The sequence below is a fragment of the Hyperolius riggenbachi genome, chromosome 10, assembly GCF_040937935.1.
Source record: "Hyperolius riggenbachi isolate aHypRig1 chromosome 10, aHypRig1.pri, whole genome shotgun sequence".
Taxonomy (NCBI): Eukaryota; Metazoa; Chordata; class Amphibia; order Anura; family Hyperoliidae; genus Hyperolius; species Hyperolius riggenbachi.
The window spans coordinates 272,578,364-272,602,701 of record NC_090655.1 but is presented as its reverse complement, the minus strand read 5'-3'; the positions used below and the strand labels follow the sequence as shown (position 1 = coordinate 272,602,701).

General features: G+C 44.0%; 1 pseudogene; it reads right to left on the bottom strand.

The window, feature by feature from the left end:
- Positions 1–8,584: 8,584 nt before the first annotated feature.
- Positions 8,585–24,338, bottom strand: part of LOC137537205 (uncharacterized) — a 125,316-nt pseudogene continuing 109,562 nt past the window's right edge.

The following is a 24,338-nucleotide window of genomic DNA, read 5'->3' as shown; positions in this document are numbered from 1 at the left end:
ACTGGTGTGTCAATTTTACCCTCATTGATTTTAAAGCGGTGATGGTTGATTCTCGTGCGCAGTTTTTGTCCTGTTTCTCCTATATAGATTCCTCTTGAGGGGCATTTCATGCAGCGTATCATGTATACAACATTGGACGACTCACAGGAAAATTGGTCTGGTATTTGATGATATTTCTGTGAGTTTGGTATTTGTATTTGGCTTGTGCACAAGATATAAGGGAAGGTCTCACACCTTGTGTTATTGCAGGGCAATGTGTCTGGAGTTTCTGGTGTAGATAATGCACTTCTGATAATCATTTTACTCAAATTGGGAGGTTGCCTGAAAGCAAGCAGTGGTACATCAGGAAAAACTTCCTTTAGGCATTTGTCTTTGTGAAGTATCGGTTGTAGGGCTTTCAATATCTTTCTCAGTGTCTTAAATTTTGGGTTGTGCATAACTACAATAGGGACTCTCTTGTTTTCAGTCTTTGGGGTGTACTTCAACAGTTCCTCTCGATTTTAAAGTTGCTCTGTGTATTTGATCATCAACGATTTGTGGATGATATCCCTGATCTATGAATATATTACATAGTGACATAAGTTGTCTGTCTCTGTCCTCTGAAATAGAACATATTCGGTTATACCTCAGAGCCTGGCTGTAAACAATAGATTTCATGGTGTGTTTTGGGGGGGAAACTATTCCACTTGTGGTAAATAGAATGGTCAGTTGGTTTATGGTATATGGGTGTTTGTAAAATTCTATCTTGTATATAAATTGTGGTATCCAGGAAACTGACATGGGAGGTTTAAAAGCTGAGCGTTAACTTGATGTTCTTGTGGTACTCTGAGAAGTTTTTGTGGAATCTGATTAATTCTTCCTGTGATGCTGTCCAGATTAATAGGATATCGTCTACAAATCTGAAGCACGCCCATGGTTAAATTTGAAAGGAAGTTTTTTTCCAACCCAGCCATAAATACATTTGCATACTGGGGTGACATCCTATTACCCTATTTGACCCAAGTACCCCCATCACAATTCAGTTCCAGCATTGTACACCACTCACATGTGCACACACGCGCGTGTACACACGCGCGCGCACACACACACACACACACACACAGAGACACACACACACACACACACACACACACACACACACACACACACACACACACACACACACACACACACACACACACACACACACACACACACACACACACACACACACACACACACACACACACACACACACGTTTACGTTGTGTGCAGTGCTTTTGAAATATCTACTTTTGAGCTGCCTCATGTGGCACTGCAGTCTTCAAAAGCCAGGCAAGTGGTAGGTGGGACTAATATGGCTAGCAGGGATGTAAATGCAAGCTTATTGGCTGCTGCAGTCATCAAGACCTGCTTCAGCCAATAGGGAGCATTTACAGCAAGGAAGGTTAAACTGCAGGGTGCCTCTGTCACTCTACATATTACGGATGGCTAAGTGCAGGGACCTAATCCTACGCAACACTGCTGATCAGTTGATCAGCTAATCAGGTTGCCGCAGTTACCGTGCAGAGCATGACTGGCAGGCTGACACAAGGGGACACTGGTAAGCCTGCACAGCTGATCGTGCTGCGTACCCCTGGCTGTGGTCTCACATACCCCCTAGGGCAGTGATCTGCAAACTTCACTCTACAGCTGTCAAGGAACTAAAAGTCCCACAATGCATTTGCCTTTATGAATCATGACTGTAGCTGTCAGACTCCTGCAATGCATTGTGGAACTTGTAGTTCCACAACAGCTGGAGAGCCAAGTTTGCAGATCACTGCCCTAGGGTACGTGAACCACGTGTTGAAAATCGCTGAGTTATACTGATAAGTTGTATCCTGGGCTCTGTTGGTAGGGAATGTTGGCATACTGCAATACTGCCCTCATGTGGAATGTTAGCATAAATGATGCAAAATCCATTGTAGCAAAGTTAGCATCAGACCCATGGCAGACAATTTGTTAAGAAGGTCAGTGGTGTCCTGGATATAGCTAGCTGTATTACTTACCATGCGTTTAAGAATGTTCTACCCAGCCAGGTATCTTTTCTATTAGTGCCCCCAAACTAGAGATGATAGGTCGACCTGGATTTCCATCTTTGTGCATTTTTGGCAATACGTAGAAGGTGCCTATTTTAGGATTATCCGGTATTAATACAAGTATGTGAGATGATTTTGAGGAAAGCATTAAGCATATTCTTAAAGGACTTACGAGGCCAAGAATAGAAAAAAAAAAGAAAATACGTTACATACCTCCTCAGCTTGTAAGGCACGGAGGACGCCGTCTGCGCCCTCCGTGCCATTCCACCTGGTCCCTGCCACTCAATAGCCCCCGAACGGCCTTTGACTGCGCGGCCCGGGTCAGGCTCTCCAGCCTGTACAAAGATGGCCGGCGGAGCTGGCCGCGGCTGCGCAGTCTGCATAGCCGCGAGTGTGGCTGCGCAGCTCTAAGGCCAACCCCCCGATCCATGTAACAGGCTGTTTCCAATAGCGTGGATCAGGGGGTTGGCCTTAGAGCTGCGCAGCCACACTCGCGGATATGCGGACTGTGCAGCCGCGGCCAGCTCCGCCGGTCATCTTTGTACAGGCTGGAGAGCCCGACCCGGGCCACGCGGGGGGCTATTGAGCAGCAGGGACCCGGCGGAACGTCACGGAGGGTGCGGACGGTGTCCTCCGTGCCTTACAAGCTGATACAGGTATCTAACTTTTTTTTATTTATTTTTTTCTATTCTTGGCCTCGTAAGTCCTTTAATCTCCCCTGTGCACTGCAGTGTGGGGTTTGTTAGGCCTGAACGATTTTAGGAAAAAATTGAATTGAGCGATTTCTGTCCGAAATTACGATTTCGATTCAATTCACGATATCCTTCAAATTAAGCTTTGTTCCCCCCTTTGTGCCCATTTGTTCCCCCTCTGTCCCCCTGTCTCTCCTTGTGCCCCCTTTGCCTCTTCATGCCTCCTCTGGGTCTCTCTTGCCTCCTTTGTCTCTTTGTGTCCCCTCCGTGTCTCCTGTGTCTCTCTCTGCGCCTCCTCTGTCTCCCAAGCTGCACATACCTTCCAGCACGAGTCCAGCAATGCCCGTCTATCCACTTCACCTCCTGCAGGCTCTAATGCACGGCATACTTCCTCTGTATGTCATGTGACATACAGGAACCTGGAGTTTTACCAAGCACAAGAGCCGGCAGAGGGCGATAGAGGACGGAAGGTATGTCCAACGCTGCGGGCCGCACGCAGTGGGACTTTGGGAAAGTTTGAAGGCGCTTCTTCAAACTTCCCCATGTGGAAATGACGTGATCGCGATATTCGCCGCTTCGACGATTCTGAAATTGTGATCTTGGTGATCACGATTTCGATTTAAATTCGATTTATCTTTCAGGCCTAGGGTTTGTATCTAGTTTTTGTAGTAGGTGTTGTTGGAGAGCTGTCTGTTTGCTTATTGAATTTAGCTGGATTTATCCGAAATCACTACAGAATGCTTTATCAAATTCCCTCCAGATCTCCAGTCTTCAAATCCAGTTTCTGCAAACATATCAGCGCTTGAACATTTTACCCGTGACCTTAAAGTGGACCCAAATTAAAAATACAAGATTTCAGAAGTAAAATCTATTTTCTAATTATAATAAATAGCAGCCTTTTTTCAGCTGCACGATGACAAATATAAAATATTTTACATTTATTGAAGGAACCCCTCCCTTCCTTTCATATTGCCGGGACAGAATCCGGAAGACTGGTGGATTAGGAGGTGTCCGGCAAAGGAGGAATTGCTAATGGCTGCCACCTGTATATTCCTAGTTATGAAAAGAGAAGGGTGAAAAGCATGCACTGAAATGCTCATAGGCTTGAAGGAGTGTTTATTTATCTTTGTATGTGTCAGAGTGGTGCAACTAAATATTTTGAATTTAAAAAAAATGTTTGGTTTGGGTCCGCTTTAATCTTCGTACATGGAAAGAATCGTGTTTGTCAACTATTGATAGGGAAACAATCTTAGACCCTTTTACCCACTAAGTCTAATCTTATAAGCTGTAACTATTTACTTATCATAGAGTTTTTTACTTGGTTAAGTCTAAAGGAATATTACCTCCTAGATTCTAGTCTTCCTTCGCTACTATGTTACATTTGAAGGGTTTCTATAAGCATCTTGGCCTGGTATAGAACTCTGTCATATTCAGAATCTCTTCTACAGATATGCAGCTGTTTGATCTAATGACCTCCAAAATAGCATTTCATGTACCCAACTACTTTCTGTAAATAAAGCAGTATCCACTTTCACTAAATGATGTAACATTCACTGGGAGATGCACCATAAAATCGTATATAGATGGTATTTGACCCCCAGGAAAATTGCTTCCTTTTCTAAAAATATTTCACCCTTATGCTGGAAATGCAACAACAACATAGGGACTTATTCTCTTTCTTCAAAAAGTAAAGCAGCAAGCGTGCAACGATGAACCAGCAATAGTATTTATTGAGGCACAGTCCATAACAAACATGCAGTGCAGCAGTAACAAGCATCACATCACAGTCCGTGTGAATTGCAATACATCACCATCCAGATGGCCACACACACAGGGACCCCTGGGACTTCCAACAATTGTTTTGCCTTGGAATGGTGCTTGTTCACGGAAACTGTGGCTCACATGACGGTTATGTGAAAACATTACACGCCAAAACAAGAGTGTGTATAAATACACGCCTACTACGTGGGCCTCCTCCTCCCACTGGGCAGTGCTCAGAGCGGGGTCAGGTCAGGTGACGTGGCGCGCTACGTAAGTGCGCACAGCGTCCTTCCCAATCTGTGACAGGTTGCCAGGCCTGTTGCTTCCGTTTTAGATACCCCAAAGGATTTTCTCTGCGAAAGTAACCTGTCCCCCCCCCCCCCTTAATGACTGCAACTAGGCCTACCATTTTAAAGTGGTATAAAACCCAGCATTTCTTCTTTGCATTAAAAGATTATTTACAGCATATTATATACTACTATTATATACTACCACCATTTTTTTTTTTTTTTTGCTAGAACAGCATTCAACTAGTTAAACACAGGACCCTGCAGGGAAAGCTGGACGCATCCGAACTGGAGATAACATTATCTTGTGTTTACTTCAGACACTCCAGAGCACAGACAGACACTCAGAAAGCATTTCTGGACACATTACAGTATGAATACACCAGTTATGAATAAAATGCAATGTCAGCTCTAACTTTGGGAATTTGTAATTTCTAAATGAATAATAATTCTTATGCACAAAAGCAAATATGATAACTGTATGGGATATAAAAAAAGTAAGAAAACATGTATTTATTAAACATTATGTCAGAGTTTTATACCGCTCTTAGATGGTACGAGTTGCCTCCATGAGATTCAGTAAAATGTTGTACTAATCTAGGAACACCTCCATCTCCTTTCTCAATAGCTCTTATATGTTCAACAGACGTTCCTTCATGGGACATGTGATTTTTCCAATGTAAAAGTTTTTGCAGGAGGGCATAAACAACAAACTCGGTTCTACATGTTATGAAGTTTTAAATTTGAAAAAGGACTGATCCCAACCTTATACTCTCTGTCTTCAACACATGACAACATGTAGGACAGTGGCCACATTGAAAACAACCTCTAGGTTTTCGTTTATCCAACCAGGTTTGAGGATGTGTACCTATGAATTCACTCTTAGTAAGCATGGGGCCAAGTGTATTACTCCGGTGAAAGGGCATAATTGGTGGCTGCAAGGCCTTTGGACCCAATAGCCTCAATTCTGTTAGGGTTATCAAACAAATGACCTCCTAGGAGGTAATTTACCTCATGAGGTAATGACATTTAGCAATTCTGGCAGGTTTTAGTCATGTTTTATCTCATGAGGTACATTATGAGGTAATTTGCATTAATTTTACCGAAAATAGCTATTCTCATGGAAATTAGGGGGCATGTTAGCACATAATTTACGACCAGTTGAAGACCTGCCTGTACCTGGAGGTAAAGTCAATTTGTATGAATTTTTCAGTTTTTAGTGGAGTTCCTATTGCTGTTTTAGTGGAGTTTCTATTCAGGCTGTGTAGTAGAAAAGAATAGTAGAAAATAAATTCCAAATATGTAGTGGATTTTTGTCTTTATAAGGGATGCCCATAAATATACTTTTCATAGGTTACTACAATCAAATACATCCCCCCCCCCCCCTCAAAAAAAACAAAAAAACATCTTCCAAAGACTATCCTAACTGATGGAAGACAATTAAAGACTACTATTATTTATTTACTGAATGCTTACTGCTGAAATACCTCATGTTTTACCTCACTTTATGCATTTACCTCATGTTTTACCTCATGTTTGGAAATGGAGAAAAATCTTTCAGAATTGCTGAAAAAAGATGAAAATACCTCATTAGGTATTTTACCTTCAAAATAATATTTCCCTCACACAGCTACCAGAATTGAGGCCTATCTTTCATCTTGTTCCAACAAATACCAATTATTATGAAGAATCTCTTGAATCTAATGTGACATCGGGGAAAAGTCAAACACAAACTGACACAATCCTCTTTCTGTTTCTGACGACCCTCCAAAACATCTGCTCTGCTAATTTCCTGTACTTTTCCAAGGCCTGGTCCAGCTTAGGATTCTCATAGCCGCTATCCACAAAACGTTCATACATTTCTCCTGCTTGTATCTCAAAATCTTCTTCCCCAGAGTTATTCCTTTTTACCCTGAGAAATTGGCTGAATGGAACACAGGGACTTACATACACATGTTTTGGGACTGCCAACTAGTTTCCACCCTGTGGTCTAAGGTTGAATGATCAATATGTACTTCACTTATACTGGGTTTTTGTTTATCTACAAAGCTAGATCTGTTGCCAGTCAGTATAAATGAATTCCCTAGGAACATCCAACCACCTTTACTGTATGTCATATCATTTTGATTGCTCTGCACTAAATTACAGGTAGTCCCCAACTTACGAATAACCCACTGATATGTACAGCCCGATCCCATCGCAATGACATTCAAACTTCCCACAAGTGGCAGCGCATGTCCCCTGCAGCAGCAGCGTTGGACTCACCTCCAAACCAAGTCCAACGCTGTCTGTCCTCCTCTCCCCGCCACCTGCCACCTCACATCAGCTTCACTTTACTTCCTGTATGTCAAGGTTCCTGTATGTCATATGACATGAGTGCTGTATGCTAGAGGCTGCAGGAGGTGGTGAGGCTAGATTGGCTGGTTTCGGGCTGAAAGGTGAGTCCAGTCCTGCTGCTTGGCGTAGGAAGGGGGGTGAACCGAGGTATGTGGTGGAAAGCAAGACATGGGGGGATGAAACAATGCACAGATGGGAGAAAACGATTCATAGAGGGGACAAAACGAGGCACAAAGGGGACAAAACTGAGGCACAATGGGGAGAGAGTTACAGATCGGGGACTAACAGAGGCACAGAGGGTGAGGAACAAACAGAGGCAAAGAGGGGGACAAAGAGGTACAAAGGGGAACAAACAAGCATGGGGGGACTAATGGGCAGGGGGGTGACAAACAGGAACAGAGGGGGAACAAAGCCACTGATGGAGACAAACAGGCACAGAGGAGGACACTGGAGACAAAGGGGGGCACATAGGAGGCAAAGGGGGCAGAGATGGCACAGCACTCCGACTTCTGAATGGATTCAGGTTAAGAACGAGCCTACAGTCCCTATCTCCTTCGTTATCCGGGGACTACCTGTACTGGTAACTGGAAATCACAGAACCAGTTTGTAATCCCTCATCTTGTAGCTGTAACCCGCTCCAATATCCTTATTGTACAGAAGATTAGGGCTCTGCACAAACCCCACCGATTTCCCCAATCCTGACTCATGGTCTCACCAATATATAACCAGTTACTTCACTGTTATTTCTTTCCCCATGTAAAAGGGTATTTCTTATGTTATAAGCCTACATCCAGGTTTACTGACTTTGTGGAATAATAATATTACAAGCCCTACTGCATAGAGCCAAATTAATCCATGCCATGCACTGATGAGGATCAAACAATCCGAAACAGTCTGTATGCATGTTGGATTATTATGGCTCTGTACAAATTAACAAGCTGACACATCATTGCATTCCAGCGGTTCTGGAGGTGTGTTTAGCTTCTAAGGGTACAATGGTTAATTTGCATATATTCAGCAGTGTTGCTCTGGGAGACATCTCAAGCTCACTCCAACCGGAATTATCGCAAATTCTTTCTGTTTTAATAAAGCAAACTTTTGTTTTTGTTAATATTACCTTTGCCATAGACAATGTAAGGCCCTCTATGGCCGGCCACTGGTTCTGTCAGCCTAATTCCCTATCAGCCTGACTCCCTCCTGTCTACCTTTATGGCTGTGTAAGTGACTGTCAGGGTGTAACTATTATTACCATCTATGATACAATTTCTTCTATGGTCTTTTCATGTTATATTTCATTCATGTACAATGCTGCTCTGCATTTCTTATTATGTATATGATACTTGCAATCATTTATCGGTCCCCTGCTGTTCTGTTGTTATTTGTCTGTGACTGATTTATAGACAATAAACATTACACTTTGCAAGAAATAAGAGACTGCAAAAACAACACTTATAACCATGACACCATTTAACTTATGCAAAACAATTGTCTAACAAGCAGTGATTTACACCCAAAGTATTTCCCACAGTCAGCATGATTAGGGCTTCTCACCAGTATGCGACCTTTCATGTACAAAAAGGGATGATTTACTACCAAAACATTTCCCACACTCAGCACATGAATAGGGCTTCTCACCAGTGTGAGTTCTCTCGTGACTGACAAGATGTGATTTCTGATGAAAACATTTCCCACACTCCGCACATGAATAGGGCTTCTCACCAGTGTGAGATCTCTCGTGACTGACAAGGTGTGATTTCTGATGAAAACATTTCCCACACTCCGCACATGAATAGGGCTTCTCACCAGTGTGAGATCTCTCATGTCTGACAAGGTTTGATTTATCACCAAAACATTTCCCACACTCAGCACATGAATAGGGCTTCTCACCAGTGTGAGTTCTCTCGTGACTGACAAGATGTGATTTCTGATGAAAACATTTCCCACACTCAGCACATGAATAGAGCTTCTCACCAATATGAGATCTCTCGTGACTGACAAGATGTGATTTCCAAACAAAACATTTCCCACACTCAGCACATGAATAGGGCTTCTCACCAGTGTGAGATCTCTCATGTGTGACAAGCACTGATTTCTGAGCAAAACATTTCCCACACTCAGAACATGAATAAGGCTTCTCACCAGTGTGAAATCTCTCATGCCTGACAAGAAGTGATTTCTGAGCAAAACATTTCCCACACTCAGCACATGAATAGGGCTTCTCACCAGTGTGAGATCTATCATGTTTTACAAGGCCTCCTCTGTCTCCAAAACATTTCCCACGCTCAGCGCATGAATGGGGCTTGTCACCAGTATGAGATCTCTCATGACTGACAAGATGTGATTTACAAACAAAACATTTCCCACACTCAGCACATGAAAATGGCTTCTCACCAGTGTGAGATCTCTTATGCATAACAAGACTTAATTTATGCCCAAAACATTTCCCACACTCAGCACATGAATAGGGCTTCTCACCAGTATGAGATCTCTCATGACTGACAAGATTTGATTTAGAAACAAACCATTTCCCACACTCAGCACATGAAAATGGCTTCTCACCAGTGTGAGATCTCTTATGCATAACAAGACTTAATTTATGCCCAAAACATTTCCCACACTCAGCACATGAATAGGGCTTCTCACCAGTATGAGATCTCTCATGACTGACAAGATTTGATTTAGAAACAAACCATTTCCCACACTCAGCACAAGAAAATAGCTTCTCACCAGTGTGAGATCTCTTATGCATAACAAGACTTAATTTATGCCCAAAACATTTCCCACACTCAGCACATGAATAGGGCTTCTCACCAGTGTGAGACCTCTCATGTATGACGAGTTTTGATTTATTACCAAAACATTTCCCACACTCAGCACATGAATAGGGCTTCTCACCAGTGTGAGATCTCTCATGCATGACAAGGGTTGATTTCTGTGCAAAACATTTCCCACACTCAGCACATGAATATGGCTTCTCGCCAGTGTGAGATCTCTCATGTCTGACAAGATTTGATTTCCATTTATAACATTTCCCACACTTGGAACAGGAATAAGACCCTCCAGCAGGGGGAGAGCTGTGCTGGGTATGAGGCCCCTCAGGGTTAGACAGGTGAGGGGAGTCTGGGGGAATATTTGGGGTCACCAGGATATCTGCAGGAGACTCTTGTCCAGTGACATCATCATCCGTTGTACAGTCTGTGGATACAGAGAGACGAGTCTCTGAGAGGTTCCTGATGCCGGGACTCCGCCCTGCAAATAGAGAAACAGCATCACTTCCTGTTAGAGAATTCTGAGGGGAAGAACAATTATCATTAGGGATGAAAGGAAAGAGGATGGTCGGCACTGCTGTACAACTTCCTTTATTTGGCAATGTGCAGACAAGTAGGCTGTGTGTTACATCATCACCTCACAGTCCATAAGAAGAGACTAAACACGTACCGGTGCGGGGGGGATAATGGTGGGTGCTGGTTGCTGGGAGCCTGACGGCAGTTTCACACTCAAGCGCTTCTTCGGAGGCTATGACAAGGGGGCGGGGCTATATCTGCTCTAGTTGGAGAAAGTGCTTTACTGTAATAGTAACCTGCAATCCAAGATTACAGTGTGGGGAGGTCAGGGAGAGCGAGGCCAAACAACACGGCCGCTATTCCTAATGGAATTACAAGTCCTGCTGCAGCAGCTAATTATACAAGCCACTAACATAATATCCCATGATGAATATAGGTCAGGCCATGCAGAGCAGAGAATCTGGCTGGAATAGTCAGCAGTGTGTTTTATGGTAAGACAAGGAAGCCACAATATTGGGGGCACATGTGATTATTGGGGGGGGGGGGCACATCTGGCTATACTGGGGTAATCATGGTAGTACATATATCTACCTATAATGCGGGGGTGGTACTGGGAAAACATCTGGCTATCAATATGGGGGGACATGATATTATGGGCACAGTTGATTATTTATACTAATACTGGGTGCACATCTGGCTTCCTATGGGGGATACTATTGGGGGCACATCTAGCTTCCTATGGGGGGTACTATTGAGGGCACATCTGGCTTCCTATGGGGGGTACTATTGGGGGCACATCTAGCTTCCTATGGGGGTACTATTGGGGGCACATCTGGCTTCCTATGGGGGGCACTATTGGGGGCACATCTAGCTTCCTATGGGGGCTACTATTGGGGGCACATCTAGCTTCCTATGGGGGTACTATTGGGGGCACATCTGGCTACCTAAACAGGGAGCTTATACTTGGTGCACACCTAACTATACTGCGGGTACATCTAGCTATTTCTAAGGGGAAGGGGGGCTTATACTGGGGACATTTCTGGTTACCTATAGGGGGAAAGCATATCTAGACCTCTATTATGGGGGACCTAATATTGGGTGCACACCTGGCTGCCTATTGATGGGGGGGGGGGGGCACATCTGGTTGCTTATACTGTGAGGATGTAACCTAATTTTTATGCTTAAAATGTATTTTTATTATGTTCTCAATTTAACCAGTTCACCCCCAAGGGTTTTTACTCTAACGGACCAGAGCAATTTTCACTTGTCAGTGCTCCTCCCTTTTATTCCCTAATAACTTTATTACTACTTATCACAAGAAAATGATCTATACCTCGTTTTTTTCGCCACCAATTAGGCTTTCTGTGGGTAGTACATTTTGCTAAGAATTTTTTTTATTCTAAATGCATTTTAAAGAGAAAAAAACAACAACAAAAAAATTATTTCTCAGTTTTTAGCCATTATAGTTTTAAAATTAAACATTCTCCTGCAGATAAAACAAAACATTTTATTTGCCCAGTTGTCCCGATTATTAAACCATTTAAATTATGTCCCTATCACAATGTATGGCGACAATATATTATTTTGAAATAGGTATTTTTCGTTTTTTTTTTTTTGTTCTGGCCATAATTATGAGCCCCAATGTAAAAAATTAAAATTAATTTCCCCCCATAAAATATAGATTACAAAAAAGCTGAGTCCATAAGGCCACTATTTATTTATTTATTTTAAGCTGAATTTTTTTTTAACAAGTGTTTTTTTTTTTTGGGGGGGGGGGGGGGGGTTGGAAGTGTAATTTTAATAATGATGTGTATGTACTTGTGTATGTATGTATTTTGTATGTGTAATATACTTTTTGGCCACACTTGGTTATAGGAAGTGATCATTTTTTTTTTTTTATTTTTTTTTTTACACTTTATTGAAATGTAACAATTTCCTGTTTTTGTGAATGGACGTAGCCGCTGTTCGCGGTCACATCTATTCACTCCAGGCACTGCAGTTTCTTCCCCAATCACTCAGCACGGGATCCCGACGGAAACAGCGGCAGTAGCGGCGCGCACACGGCGGTAGCGGCATCGGGAACGCGCGACGTATTAAAACGTCATGTTGCTGTTAACAGGGTAAAGCATGACGTTTTAATACGTTAGTATGTCATTAAATGGTTAAACTGTAAAGTACACAAACCCACTATTACTGCAAAATCAAATATCATCATTAAAAATTATAATAGGAATGTAATTTATGTTTTGTGAAAAATCGGAGATATTGCAAAATAAAATCTGTTATTTATCTACAGTAGTGCTTTTTATTTGTAACTGGAATTGGTCAAAACTGAGAAATAATATGTTTATTTCATTTTTTCTTAAACTGTTGTTCCCATTTAAATGCGTAGAAAACAAACACGTTCTTGGGGGGAAAAAAATGCTGCCCAACGTAAGTCTGGTTTCTCTTGGAAAAAAAACTATATATATATATATATATATATATATATATATATATATATATATATATATATATATATATATATATATATATATATATATATATATATATATATCATTAGGTGTTATTAGTAGGGATAAAGTTATTGCTGATTAAATAGAAACATAGTTAAAACGTCAAAACTGCTCTGGTCCATAAGGGGGAAACAAGGTTTGGATGCAAAGTGGTTAAATACCAACATGCATTGAGACCATTAAGTCTCTGTGTACCAAGGAGGAAAATCCACACCTATCGCCTCACATACCAACAGCTCATGAGAAATACAGGGCTGTGGGGTCGGTACAAATATCATTTGACTCAATTTATGAAACCACTGACCCAGGAACCAACTCCAACTCCTTGACTCCAACTTCAAAGCCCTGGATAAATAACTCCTCTGCATATAGTATGAATAACTCAATACCTTTCCATAAGAAAGACCTAATATCAGCTCTATGGACTTCAGGAAAATGTTTACATACATTATATTCCATTTACCTCGCTGTCGCAATCCCCTCCTCCCCTGATCTGGTATGGGAAACAGCTGTTCCCAATCACCATGCCTGTGATGAATCAGAGTCCGCGGCAGCAAGACGCAAGCTCTCATTCAACCCTCCCGCCCCCGATGCTTCAGTATTTTATTTATAGAACATGGTGTAGCACCATGTTGTGGCCAAAAAGTAAAAATACACCCAAATACACCATTATACACTTTTACATAGAAAAATTATTATTTTATCTTACTATTATTTTTATCCCATTCCACCCTTGCCCCATAGTTACCACTTGTTAAAAAAAAACACATAATTAAAAAAAAAAAACTACCTAAATAGTTACTTCAGGGACTTTTTTTTAATATGAAGGTCATGAGGGTGCATTGCTGTTAATTTTGCAAATAAAGTCTTGTAATTAGTGTCATAGTATTAAAAATCAATACATGGAAAAAAATATACCTTTATTTTCAAAATAAACAAACACAGAAAACAAACAAACAGAACATTAGCAGTGTTAGCGAGTCTTGCACACGGACTCCTACTGAATAGGTGTTGGCATACTGAACAGGAGGAGCCAGGACATATAGGCAAATAGAACGTGTGGGTCTTATGTATCAAAGCAGTTTTTATTTTAAAAGTACAGGGTGGGCCATTTATATGGATACACCTTAATAAAATGGGAATGGTTGGTGATATTAACTTCCTGTTTGTGGCACATTAGTCTATGTGAGGGGGAAAACGTTTCAAGATGGGTGGAGACCATGGCGGCCATTTTAAAGTCGGACACTTTGAATCCAACTTTTTTTTTTTTTCAATAGGAAGAGGGTCATGTGACACATCAAACGTATTTGAAATTTCACAAGAAAAACAATGGTGTGCTTGGTTTTAACGTAACTTTATTCTTTCATGAGTTATTTACAAGTTTCTCTTTGTTTACAGCCATTGACATGTCACCGAGATTAACATGTGAGGAGAGGATAGAAATTGTATTGATGTCTGGTGAATGCAGTAACCGGGTCATTGCAGCAGATTTCAATGCAAGACAGCCTACGAGACCACCCATCTCCCATGCTACAGTTAGCAAACTGCTTGCTAAGTTTCATGAAACTGGTTCAGTGTTGGATTTGCCAAGATGTGGATGCATGAAATCTGTCACTAATGAAGAAACATCAGTGGCTGTCCTAGCTTCATTCAGCAAGAGCCCGAAGCGTAGCACTTGCCGCATGTCACTGGAGAGTGGCATTAGTCGAACATCCCTTCGGCGGATATTAGCTACTCACAAATGGCACCCTTACAAACTCCAGCTACTGCAGCATCTCAACGAGGATGACCCAGATCGGCGCACTGAATTTGCAGAATGGGCAAAAGAAAAATTGGAACAGGACCCTCAGTTTACACAGAAGATTTTGTTCAGTGATGAGGCAAACTTTTATGTGAATGTTGAAGTTAACAAACAAAACCACCGCTATTGGTCTGACACTAACCTACACTGCATAGATCCCTCCAAGACTGTTAGAACAAAAAAATTGATGGTATGGTGTGGTGTGGTATATGGGGTACAAAGATAGTGGGGCCATTCTTCATCAATGGAAACCTCAAGGCCACTGGATATGCAATATTGCTACATGATGATGTGTTTACATGAAGCTGGCAGGCACGTTCCCTGAGTTTTTGCAGCAAGATGGTGAACCACCACATTATGGATGTCAGGTCCGAGCATTCCTAGATGAACAGTTTCCTGGAAAGTGGATTGGCCATTGTGGGCCAGTTGAATGGCCCCCAAGGTCTCCCGATCTGACCTCCTTAGACTTTTATCTTTGGGGTCATCTGAAGGCAATTGTTTATGCTGTGAAGATACGAGACGTGCAGCACCTGACACTACTGATACTGGAAGCCTGTGCTAGCATTTCTCCTGCGGTGTTGCTATCAGTGTGTGAAGAGTGGGATAAGAGGCTTGCATTGACAATCCAACACAATGGGCAGCACATTTTATAAGTGGTCAGAAACTTGTAAATAACTCATGAAAGAATAAAGTTACATTAAAACCAAGCACACCACTGTATTTCTTGTGAAATTTCCAATGAGCTTGATGTGTCACATGACCCTCTTCCTATTGAAAAAAAACAAAGGTTGGATTCAAAATGGCCGACTTTAAATGGCACCATGGTCACCACCCATCTTGAAAAGTTTTCCCCCTCACATAGACTAATGTGCCACAAACAGGAAGTTAATATCACCAACCATTCCCATTTTATTAAGGTGTATCCATATAAATGGCCCACCCTGTATAATAATAAAGCCTACATTGTGACAAAAAAAAAACAATATATAGATCATTTTAGTGAGATAAGTAAAAAAGTTATCAGTGAATGAATGGGAGGAGAACGGACATGAAAATTGTCTTGGTTTTTAACCTCCCTGATGGTTCATTTATTTCTGGATTTATGGGTCTAAAAGCAGTACATTTTTTCAAGAATTTTAGGCCTCCAATTCATAACTCACCACAAAACACTTCAGGGCTGCAGCCACATAGGGTGTAATCTACGGGCAGCCAAGATCATTAGGGAGCTTTGCCCAAAGACTCTGTCATGTTTTATGTACCGGCGTGAGGCAAAATTCAAACCCTGGTCAAAGTCTCACATACCACGTCAAAGGCAACACCCTCCTTACCAGCACACTATCCTGATGACCAGATAGGAAGGATATTTACCTTCTAGAACCGGTACAAAGATGGCATTTAAAGGGAACCTTAACTGAGAGGGATAGGAATGTTTCCTTTTAAACAATACCAGTTGCCTGGCAGTCCTGCTGATCTCTTTAGCTGCAATAGTGGCTGAATCACACACCTGAAACAAGCATGCAGCTAATCCAGTCTGACTTCAGTCAGAGCACCTGATCTGCATGCTTGTTGAGTGGCTGTGGCTAAAAGTATTAGAGACACAGGATCAGCAGGAGAGTCAGGCAACTGGTATTATTTTAAAAGGAAAAATCAATATCCTTCTCAGTTTAGGTTCCCTTTAAATGAATCAGAGGGATGGAAGGTCTCAATGAGAAAGGTTGGAAAAACTGGGCTTATATCATCCCTATAACTTCAGATCCCAAAGCACGATGCATAGGGGTATTATTTGATTCCTCACATTCACTCCCTAACCAGCTCCTCTCATAACCAGGGATGCTCATCCGGATTTCGGATATTCGGGTTACCCGGATATCCGACCATTTTTCCACTATCTGGCCACATCCGGATTCCGGATAGTTAGGCAGAAATCCGGATAGCTATCTGCAGATAGTTTGACTGCCGACCCGGATATCCACGGATTTCTCCCAGATATCCGAATCCGGATTACAGGTTCAATAGCAAAAAGGACCACCACCCCCTCTCTCTCTCTCTCTCTCTCTCTGGTCTTCCAGGGATTTGAAGTATGTCAAAAGCAAGCTCACATACATTGGCCAGGAATCAAACCCAGGTCAACTGTGTGGAGGCCAGCGATGCTCACCACTATACCACCAACCACACACACAGCAAAGGACAGCACTTTGAAGTCTGGAAGATTCCAGGGCAAGGGTGGGAAGGATGAAAAGCTAGGTGGCCATGCAACCATTCCTGCTAACCTAAAGCTTACTTATAGACAGTCATACGAGACACATGCTGGGTGCAGGGCTGTGTGGTGAATGATCCTATAGACAGTCATACAAGACACATGCCGGGTGCAGGGCTGTGTGGTGAGTGATCCTATAGACAGTCATACGAGACACATGCTGGGTGCAGGGCTGTGTGGTGAATGATCCTATAGACAGTCATACGAGACACATGCTGGGTGCAGGGCTGCATGGTGAGTCAACACATTGGCTTAAGACTTTACCAAATCCAATGCTCTAATATGGGGAAGCTTCTCTGTTTGCTTTTTTTTTTTTTAGGTATGATTTCATTTTTGCACCTCGCTTTTTGCATGGGCAAAACGGTTTCCATAGCCCTGTAAGAGAAAGTGTAATAAAGGCCCTGCCTTAACATAGATATTACGGTACCTAAGACTACTCCTGGGCCTTTCTTGTAGTTGAAGAGATGAGTGAACTGTGACACCACACTTAAAAACAAAAAAAAAAGCAAACAGAGAAGCTTCCCCATATTGGAATATTGGATTTGGTAAAGACTTAAGCCAATGTGTTGACTCACCACACAGCCCTGCACCCGGCATGTGTCTCGTATGACTGTCTATAGGATCACTCACCACACAGCCCTGCACCCAGCATGTGTCTCGTATGACTGTCTATAGGATCACTCACCACACAGCCCTGCACCCAGCATGTGTCTCGTATGACTGTCTATAGGATGACTCACCACACAGCCCTGCACCCAGTATGTGTCTCGTATGACTGTCTATAGGATCACTCACCACACAGCCCTGCACCTGGCATGTGTCTCGTATGACTGTCTATAGGATCACTCACCACACAGCCCTGCACCCGGCATGTGTCTCGTATGACTGTCTATAGGATCACTCACCACACAGCCCTGCACCCGGCATGTGTCTCGTATGACTGTCTATAGGATCACTCACCACACAGCCCTGCACCCGGCATGTGTCTCGTATGACTGTCTATAGGATCACTCACCACACAGCCCTGCACCCAGCATGTGTCTCGTATGACTGTCTATAGGATCACTCACCACACAGCCCTGCACCCAGCATGTGTCTCGTATTACTGTCTATATGATCACTCACCATACAGCCCTGGTCCCGGCATGTGTCTCGTATGACTGTCTATAGGATCACTCACCACACAGCCCTGCACCCTGCATGTGTCTCGTATGACTGTCTATAGGATCACTCACCACACAGCCCTGCACCCAGCATGTGTCTCGTATGACTGTCTATAGGATCACTCACCACACAGCCCTGCACCCTGCATGTGTCTCGTATGACTGTCTATAGGATCACTCACCACACAGCCCTGCACCCAGCATGTGTCTCGTATGACTGTCTATAGGATCACTCACCACACAGCCCTGCACCCGGCATGTGTCTCGTATGACTGTCTATAGGATCACTCACCACACAGCCCTGCACCCAGCATGTGTCTCGTATGACTGTCTATAGGATCACTCACCACACAGCCCTGCACCCTGCATGTGTCTCGTATGACTGTCTATAGGATCACTCACCACACAGCCCTGCACCCAGCATGTGTCTCGTATGACTGTCTATAGGATCACTCACCACACAGCCCTTCACCTAGCATGTGTCTCGTATGACTGTCTATAGGATCACTCACCACACAGCCCTGCACCCGGCATGTGTGTCTCATATGACTGTCTATAGGATCACTCACCACACAGCCCTGCACCCAGCATGTGTCTTGTATGACTGTCTATAGGATCATTCACCACACAGCCCTGCACCCAGCATGTGTCTCGTATGACTGTCTATAGGATCACTCACCACACAGCCCTGCACCCAGCATGTGTCTCGTATGACTGTCTATAGGATCATTCACCACACAGCCCTGCACCCAGCATGTGTCTCGTATGACTGTCTATAGGATCACTCACCACACAGCCCTGCACCCGGCATGTGTGTCTCATATGACTGTCTATAGGATCACTCACCACACAGCCCTGCACCCAGCATGTGTCTCGTATGACTGTCTATAGGATCACTCACCACACAGCCCTGCACCCAGCATGTGTCTCGTATGACTGTCTATAGGATCACTCACCACACAGCCCTTCACCCAGCATGTGTCTCGTATAACTGTCTATAGGATCACTCACCACACAGCCCTGCACCCAGCATGTGTCTCGTATGACTGTCTATAGGATCACTCACCACACAGCCCTGCACCCAGCATGTGTCTCGTATGATTGTCTATAGGATCACTCACCACACAGCCCTGCACCCGGCATGTGTCTCGTATGACTGTCTATAGGATCACTCACCACACAGCCCTGCACCCAGCATGTGTCTCGTATGACTGTCTATAGGATCACTCACCACACAGCCCTGCACCCAGCATGTGTCTCGTATGACTGTCTATAGGATCACTCACCACACAGCCCTGCACCCAGCATGTGTCTCGTATGACTGTCTATAGGATCACTCACCACACAGCCCTGCACCCAGCATGTGTCTCGTATAACTGTCTATAGGATCACTCACCACACAGCCCTGCACCCGGCATGTGTCTCGTATGGCTGTCTATAGGATCACTCACCACACAGCCCTGCACCCAGCATGTGTCTCGTATAACTGTCTATAGGATCACTCACCACACAGCCCTGCACCCAGCATGTGTCTCGTATAACTGTCTATAGGATCACTCACCACACAGCCCTGCACCCGGCATGTGTCTCGTATGGCTGTCTATAGGATCACTCACCACACAGCCCTGCACCCAGCATGTGTCTCGTATGACTGTCTAAAGGATCACTCACCACACAGCCCTGCACCCGGCATGTGTCTCGTATGACTGTCTATAGGGTCACTCACCACACAGCCCTGCACCCAGCATGTGTCTCGTATGGCTGTCTATAGGATCACTCACCACTCAGCCCTGCACCCTGCATGTCTCGTATGACTGTCTATATGATCACTCACCACACAGCCCTGCACCCGGCATGTGTCTCGTATGACTGTCTATAGGATCATTCACCACACAGCCCTGCACCCAGCATGTGTCTCGTATGACTGTCTATAGGATCACTCACCACACAGCCCTGCACCCAGCATGTGTCTCGTATGACTGTCTATAGGATCACTCACCACACAGCCCTGCACCCAGCATGTGTCTCGTATGACTGTCTATAGGATCACTCACCACACAGCCCTTCACCCAGCATGTGTCTCGTATGACTGTCTATTAGTATGCTTTAGGTTAGCAGGAATGGTTGCATGGCCACCTAGCTTTTCATCCTTCCCACCCTTGCCCTGGAATCTTTCAGACTTCAAAGTGCTGTCCTTTGCGAGAGAGAGAGGTGGTGGAGGTGGTGGTGGGCTTTTTAGCTTCTAAACGGTTAAGAAGCCTTAAAAATACCACTTCCGGTTTTCAATTCGGATATCCGAATCCGGCCGGATACCCAAATTCAATTCGGGGTGAAAAATTTCAAACTCGGATATCTGACCCGGATCGGATATCTAGGTATCCGGATCCGAATTAGTTCCAGATAGTGAAAAGTGGTATCCGAGCACCCTCATAACCAGCTCAAAATCTCATATCTGACATTTTCTCACTCAGGTCACTTCTAAAATGTTAGTACATAGTCTTATAGTATCTTGTTTGCACTATTGTAACATACATAGTGTGCTTATCCCTCATTACAGGGACACTGTGCAGTCACATTACACACATCACACCCCTATTACTTCTCACATTCCCTGTGTACATAGTGTGTTTATACCTCATTACAGGCACGCTGTGCAGTCACATTACACATCACACCCTATTACTTCTCACATTCCCTGTGTACATAGTGTGTTTATACCTCATTACAGGCACACTGTGCAGTCACATTACACACATCACACCCCTATTACTTCTCACATTCCCTGTGTACATAGTGTGTTTATACCTCATTACAGGCACGCTGTGCAGTCACATTACACATCACACCCCTATTACTTCTCATATTCCCTGTATACATAGTGTGTTTATACCTCATTACAGGCACACAGTGCAGCCACATTACACACATCACACCCCTATTACTTCTCACAATCCCTGTGTACATAGTGTGTTTATACCTCATTACAGGCACACAGTGCAGCCACATTACACACATCACACCCCTATTACTTCTCACAATCCCTGTGTACATAGTGTGTTTATACCTCATTACAGGCACACTGTGCAGTCACATTACACCCCTATTACATCTCACATTCCCTGTGTACATAGTGTGTTTATACCTCATTACAGGCACACTGTGCAGTCACATTACACCCCTATTACCTCTCCCCCCCCCCCCTTCCCCAACACATACACACTTTTATAATTCTACTCACCACTGCTCAACCTTGTAATAATGTCTTCCTCCTTAGACACTCCCATCATGACACCCTCCTCCACAGACTGCTGATCACTCCTCACATACGTCTCTTCTTCTTCCTCTTTACATGTCCTCATGATGTCACCCTCCTCCATAGACTGCTGATCACTCCTCACATATATCTCTTCTTCATCCTTTTTACTTGTCCTCATGATGTCACCCTCCTCCATAGACTGCTGATCACTCCTCACATACGTCTCCTCTTCTTCCTCTTTAACCACAGCACTAACATGTATCAATTCTCCACCCTAAGTGTACAAAATGAGAGATAATTAAAAAAAATGTGAAGACAAACAACATGATATGCAGAAGGAATAAATGTCACACAGTTTGAAGTCTCTGATGACCGTCACTTCCACCTACCTGAGAATGGTGGGGGATGGTGGGATCTTCATGTGGGCAATCCTGGGTGTAAAGAGGACCTGTACATCTCTCTGGGGGGTTTCTGCTACTGGATACATCTGTAGGAAACACACACACTGACTGAATACATTGTCTTTATGTGCTTAGCAGATTATGGGGGAGCCAGGAGGACCCCAAGCACTGCTCTCTCCTTTGTAAGACATTAAAATCTCCTGTTACCCGGTGATGTGAGGGGCAGCAGATTCTCCATCATGGCATCCTTGTAGAGGTCCTTGTGTCTTTCTATATACTGCCACTCCTCCATGGAGAAACAGACAGTGACATCCTGACACCTTATAGGAACCTGAAACACACAATGATACAGTCACCACCCCGACACATCCCTTGCTGTTACTGGATAACGTCCCATAATTCAAAACACCGCTCACCTCTCCTGTCAGCTGCTCCATCATCTTTCTGGTGACTTCCAGAATCTTCTGCTTGTTGTGTCCCTCATATATCAGGGAGTGAGGTGGGGGAACCGTGATGGTCACATGATCACCAGACTTCACTGGAGGAAACCTCTGTATGGAAGGACCAACAATAACGTCACATAATCTCCCAAAATCATCCTCACCTCTCCAGTCAGGTGTATGATTTATTAACAGATATAAGAGTGATGTCATGCGATCTTCCAGAATCCTCCTCACCTCTCCAGTCAGCAGACAGATGATCTCCAGGGTGAGGTTGAATATCCTCTCGGTCATGTGACTCTGATCCTCGTCCATCCTCAGTGATGTGGTCATGTGATCTGTACAGGATGCTGCTGCCTTTTGATTGATAAGGGAGAATAATTAAGGTTGCACAGTTGTCAGTGGTGAAACTGCTGATACAGGATCCCCCCTCTCCCCAGTACTCCCCTGGCATACCTAGGGTATTTGACACCCGGTGCCAATTATCCACAGAAACCCCCCTCCCCCATCCCCGGCAAACACACACACAAAAAAGGAAGAGTAGTGAGCATGGAAGCTTGATAGTGGTAGGAATAGATTGTGAGCTCCTCTGAGGACAGTCAGTGACATGACTATGTATTCTGTAAAGTGCTGCAGAAGATGTCAGTGTATCAGCTTTTATTTACATTTGAGCAAAAAGTGTCCAGTCCAAAATTATTCATATCCCCGTCAACAATCAATAGAAAAGCCTTTATTGGTGTAACGTTTGCGGGATTTTATTTCCGTGGTCAGCGCACAGAACGCGCGCCGACACTGCGGAAATCCTCCACAAACGTGTATTAAGGTATAACCCAGCTATGGTGCTATGCACCTGTAGAGGGAGAATCCCACCGGCAGATGGAGCTGTGGAGTACAGACGGACTCAGCCTCTGTACTGCCACAGATGCCAGATGGGAATTGCACGAGTTGAAGCAATGTAGGGCTGGATAGCCCTAAAAGAGAAAGAGCACAGAGACAGAATAAATGTGTGTCCACCAATCTAGTCGCCACCCAGCGACGGTGAACACACATCAGCAGAAACAAAGTAGGAACGCAATCGCGAGAGAGGCGATTGCCAGAAGTGACACAAGACTGAGCAGGACAGAGCACAAGAGTAGCAAAGGCACAGCAAACAAGAACAATAAGGAAAATAACAAACGTTAACTAAACGCGAACACCGCACTCATTCGCAACAGCGAACGCGTTTAAGCACGATCACCGCGCATTAGGCGCCAAGTGATAAGCGTGCCACCCTAACTAACCAATGACACACAAATGAGCACAAACAGACAAGACAGACAGATGAGGTAGCCAGTAGCAACCGCTGCTCCAGCTTACACTCCAGGAACACAGATCAGAAGGATCCACAGCCGCTACCGCTAGAGGCTAGTGCGATCCAAACAAGACAGACAGATGGGGCTACCAGTAGCAACCGCTGCTCTGGATAGGCAGAATACAGAAGGAAGCACTGCCACTACCACTAGGGCAAGTGCGATCCACACAGATGGAGCAGGCCAGTAGCAACCGCAGCTCTGACCTACGCTCCCAGACATACAGAACGATTCCCTGTCGACCGACGCTGGCGACAAGGCAATCGAGACAGACAGAACGATTCACAATCGCCAACCGCTGGCGACCGTGCAATTGCAGCAGAGACAGAACAAGGCAAAACAGATAATACAATCTGACTGCACTAGAAGGGATGCCTAGTACAGTCCCAAGAAATTACTCTAAGATAATCTTTAACAAACAGGCAAGGCTGACACTCTAGGAGTGTTTGCTGAAACAAACCATCAAGATGACCAGCAAAGGATTCTGGGAGAACATGTTATTTATACTGCCAGCCTTCAAAGGAGGCAGGTAGGCATTTGCATAACAAATGTATGCAAATTCCTCAGCAGCAGAGCAGGTCTGAAACTTGCAAAGCAAAGACAGGTCTCTTTTCCAGAGACCTGTAGTCCTCAGACTTAAGGAATGGTCAAACAGCTGTCTGTCTGTGCAGACAGCTGAGCGGATCATTACAATTGGCTATTGCAGCAATCAAATGCTTCCTATCATTGAAGAACAG